Source organism: Otolemur garnettii, unplaced genomic scaffold (genome assembly GCF_000181295.1).
Source record: "Otolemur garnettii isolate 467f Iridium unplaced genomic scaffold, OtoGar3 scaffold00094, whole genome shotgun sequence".
Classification (NCBI taxonomy): domain Eukaryota; kingdom Metazoa; phylum Chordata; class Mammalia; order Primates; family Galagidae; genus Otolemur; species Otolemur garnettii.
Window position 1 is genome coordinate 3615821 of NW_003852489.1, and position 4920 is coordinate 3620740.

Sequence of the window (4920 nt, forward strand, 5' to 3'; positions counted from 1 at the left end):
GGGCCATGCTAATCTTCTCTGTATCGTTCCAATTTTAGTATATGTGCTGCCGAAGCAAGCACCATAAAAATATTTTTGTTGCTACTTCATAACTGTAATTTTGCTACTGTTATGAACCGTCATGTAAATATCTGATACGCAGGATGAATTTCCATTGTTCCAAAGGGGCCTTGATCCACAGGTTGAGAACTGCTGGTCTAGATCCTCTGTGAAGTAGGGACTATTTTGCAGGAGGAAGGATGTTTGGTGGTTATTAGCCTTTTCTCTTGTGTATCCTGTAGCAATGCTTCTCAAACTTCAACATGTACGTGGAGATTTTACTAAAATGCAGATGCTGATTCAGTAAGAATAAATCAGGCCTAAGACTATATTTCTAACAAACTCCCAGGTGTTGCTGCCGGTTGGAAGACCACACTTTTGAGTAGTAGCAAGGCTTGTAACAGTCAACACAGCACTTCAGCAGAAACAAGTAAGACTTACATTGCTAACAGTTCCCAGGGAAATTCCCTTCTCAGTTCCAGCCCTTCAAGAAAATGCTACTTTGCAGTAAGGCTTTTCCCTTTGATCACGAGGCTGTCCCCTAAATTAATTGAAGCCTGAGGGCATTTTTGTTAAAGCACGGTTGTTTGAATTTGTGTTTCAAGAATACAATTGGTTTTAGTAAGGAAATTTGAGAGGATTGGTGAGTTATTTTGGATATGCAGGGCCCAGCCCTGTAATGCTAGGCTTCTCTTGATAAGAGCCACAATTATACCAGCTGGTCCCATAAAAGAGGGCACACTGCTGTCTGCATAGTGTGCTAAGAGCTTCCCTCCCCCTTCTGGACTAGAGGCCCACCCTTTCCTCCTGAGTGGGGCAGGTACCATCCTACGTCATAGCAACCTCCAACTCCTGGGCTCCAGCAATCCTCTTGGCTCAGCCTGAGGCAGACAGAAAGCTTACTTTTATTTTCCTGTGTCCAGTAAGTCTCTGTTTCCTGTGTAAAGTCCCACTTCATCAGAGGCAAAGAACTCCCTCTTAGTTTCACCTTTGAAACTGGGAAAATTAGTCTTTAGCCATTCTAAATAGATTTTAATAAATGATTTTTTTTTTTTTTTGAGGCAGTTTTACTTTGTCACCCTGGGTAGAGTGCCATCACACCTCACAGCAATCTCAAACTCTTGGGCTCAAGTGGTCCTCTTGCCTCAGCCTCCCAAGTAGCTGGGACTATAGGTGCCTGCCGCAATGCCTGGCTCTTTTTAGAGGTGGGATTCTTGCTCTTGCTCAGGCTGGTCTGGAAGTTGTGAGCTCAAGCCATCCACCTGCCTCAGCCTTCCAGATTGCTAGGATTATAGGGGTGAGCCAATAAATGCTTTTTAACTGGGAAAGACAGACCAGGAGGATGAGCTGGCACTAGTGAAACCACAAAGACATCTGTGTGGACTTCTAGCATGACTCCAACAAGAAGGGAATCCAGTCTCTCAGGGCCTGGGTTTACTTGTCTGGAAAATCAAGGTGTTGGGCTGAAAGACTCCTCTAATCAACTCATCGGACGAAAGGCACACAGAAAAGAACTCCACAGTTGGCTACTTGGCAGCACAATGCCACGGGGAGTCTCTTGGCTGACTCACGTCTTCTGGCTGGGCTCAGCCCAAATGCTTGCCTTGATATGGTGCGAAGTTCTCCCTCCTTTGAAAATCGAGTGCTTCACATCTGTCTGCAGAAAGACCTGAAAAGACATGCCCTGTGCTGCCACCTAATGGTCCTTACGCTATCAAGGCGCTTCTCCAGGGCCGTCTGGATGTGGTTGAATCAGCAAGTCCTTCATACAAAATCCACCAGCTAGGAGGGTCTAACAGGAGAGAATAAAAACAGTGTCCTTCCAAGATGCCACCTCATTAAGGGAATCAGGGACTATGACTAAGAACTATATTGTAATTTCCTCCTTATTGTTATTTCCTGTTTCCTCCTAGCGATTAGCGCTCAAAATTTAAAAACAAAAAAGGACCAAGGTATTTGTTTTCCAAGGCAGCAAGGAAACAGGGAACTGGGGAGACAGCACCAGGGTTTGAGGTAAACAACTCCAGGAGATGAAGTGGGTGGAAGGAGCTGAACAGCTGAAAGGAAAGAGGGCCAAGTCCTATGCTTGTTTGAAAAAGGAAAGAGGAGGTGGGGGAATGAATGTAACCATCTTAATAGCATTGTTATTCTTTCCTGTTTTGTCTCTAGATATAAAAGTCTGTTTTCAAGCCTGGAAAATGAAGCCCATGGATCTGCTGGTGTCCCGTTCAGGAGACCTTTTCATACAGAGAAAGGATCCTACATATCAATCTTATAAAAGAGCCACCCAGAGAAGGTTCCTGGAAGGGGCAGCCAAGGGTAAGGCTATAGAGAGTGGTGGGGACTGTGGTAAACTAGAGAGCACTGAACCCATCTAAGGAAGCAACACGTACTACTCCCAGATGTTTATAGGCCTGACCAAATTGTGTCGCCAGCTCTTTCAAATTTTCTAAGGAAGATGGAAATCTGGATTATCATGTGAAGTCTCCATATTTTTAAATCTTGGTAGCTAATGTTGCTTAAAAACAAACAACAGAAGCCAATAAAGCATGTCAGTGAGACATATTTAGCCCAAAGCCCAATTCTCAAAATAATCTGCATTCTGGAATCTTAAAGCACTAATGTGATCCTTTAAAGGCAAGTAGTCTTCAATCAACAATAACAAACTATAAGCAAACAAGCAAATACCAGACAAATTACGGAAATATAAAATGCTTTGTGTTTATTTTATTTTATTTTTGAGATAGAGTCTTAAGCTGTCACCCTGGGTAGAGTGTTGTGGCATCACAGCTCACAGCAACCTCAAACTCTTGGGTTCAAGTGATTCTCTTGCCTCAGGCTCCCAAGTAGCTGGGACTACAGGCGCCTGCCACAACGCTCGGCTATTTTTTGGTTGCAGTTGTCATTGTTGCTTAGCAGGCCCGGGCCGGGTTTGAACCTGCCACCCTAGGTGTATGTGGCTGGTGCCCTGCTGACTGACCTACAGATGCTGCTTGCTTTGTGTTCAGATTTGTTAGAATTATTATAACTAGGAATCTACAGAGTTAGTTTGTTAATTTTTCATATCCACCTAAAAAGTCTTGAAGACATTCATTCAATAAATCATGAATACATTTATACGATGTAAAGATAAATAAAACGTACAGGCTGAGTGAGGTGGCTGATGGCTGTAATCTCAGCCCTTTGGGAGGCTGAGGCAGGAGGATAGCTTGAGGCCTGGAGTTTCTGACTAGCTTGAGCTACTTAGTAAGACATTGTCTCCACAAAAATTAAAAAAAAAAAAAATTATCCAGGCATAGTGGCACATGCCTGTAGTCCCAGTTACTTGGAAGGCTGACGCAGGAAAATCGCTTGAGCCCAGGAGTTTGAGGTTGCAGGGAAATATAATGACACCACTGCACTCTAGTCCAAACAATGGAGCAAGACACTGTCTCAAAAGAGAAAAATAAAATGGCTCAGCACCTATAGCTCAGTGGGTTCTAACCCACCCAGAGCTGGCGGGTTCAAATCCAGCCCGGGCCTGTCAAACAACAATGACAACTACAACCAAAAAAATAAAAATAGCCAGGTGTTGTGGTGGGTGCCTGTATTCCTAGCTCCTTGAGAGGCTGAGGCAAGAGAATCCCTTAAGCCCAAGAGTTTGAGATTGCTCTGAGCTGTGACGCCACAGTACTCTATACAGGGTGACATTAAAAAAAAAAAGAAAGAATTGGCTTTGTGGGACACAGCTAGGTGGGAAGACTATGACTGCCCGACACCCCTCTCTTACCCAGATGTGATGTTATACTGATGTGTGTCTCCATCAACAGCCCTAATGGTTTAGAAAACATCCCAGAATGGTGGACCCCAGAAGCCACACATCTCTGCCCCAGTGTGCCCATCATTCCAGTTGGGAACAAGAAGGATTTGGGGAATGATGAGCACACAATGCAGGAGCTAGCTGAGATGAAGCAAGAACCGTACAACCTGAAGAAGGCAGAGATATGGCCTTGGCACTTTTGGGTACATGGAGTGTTCAGCAAAGTCCAAAGATGGAGTGAGGGAGGTTTTCAAAATGGCTACAAGAGCTACTCTGCAAGCCGGATGTGGGAAGAACAAATCTGGGTGTCTTGCCCTGTGAAACCTTGGTGTGACCACAGCCCTTAACGCGGGTAATTTTGAAGTGCTGTTCATTAATCTTAGTGGATGATTCCTGGCCATTTTTATTTATCTATAATTTACCTAAGATTACAAATCAAAAGTCATCTTGCTGCCAGTATTTAGAAGACAATCATGATTATTAATGATGTCCAATTCGTCTGGCTCCCCAGACACTGCTCTAACACCCCTTTTTTGCACTCCCACCTGACGCACCAGCCTCTAATTCAAGGAATTTCTTAATAATGTCTGGCTTGGCTCGGCGCCTGTGGCTCAAGCGGCTAAGGCGCCAGCCACCTACACCTAAGGTGGCAGGTTCGAATCCAGCCTGGACCCGCCAAACAACAATAATGGCTGCAAACCAAAAAAAAAAAAAATAATAACGTCTGGCTTATTTCTAGAAAGAGAAAGAGTTAGTAACTTTTGTGAATTAGGCTATAACTACTCTATAACTAACATGTTTTGCCTGTCATCTGTCTTCAGAGTTTTACAACAGATCTCACTGGCATAGCTCCAGTTTTTTGAAAAGGTGCTCAGCAGGGCAGTTCCCATAGCTCAGTGTGTACAGCGCCAGCCACATACATCGAGGATGACGGGTTTGAATCTAGCGGGGGGCAATGACAACTGCAACCAAAAATAGCTGGGCATTGTGGCGGGTGCCTGTAGTCCCAGCTACTTGGGAGGCTGAGGCAAGAAAATCGCTTAAGCCCAAGAGTTGGAGGTTGCTGTGAGCTGTGATGCCAC

At 44.5% G+C, this 4920-nt stretch overlaps 2 pseudogenes; one reads left to right on the top strand and one right to left on the bottom strand.

Moving 5' to 3' along the window:
- On the bottom strand, positions 1 to 62 carry LOC111727127 (annotated as a pseudogene).
- A 3766-nt stretch (positions 63 to 3828) lies between these two features.
- On the top strand, positions 3829 to 4159 carry LOC111727108 (annotated as a pseudogene).
- The last annotated feature ends 761 nt before the right edge of the window (positions 4160 to 4920 follow it).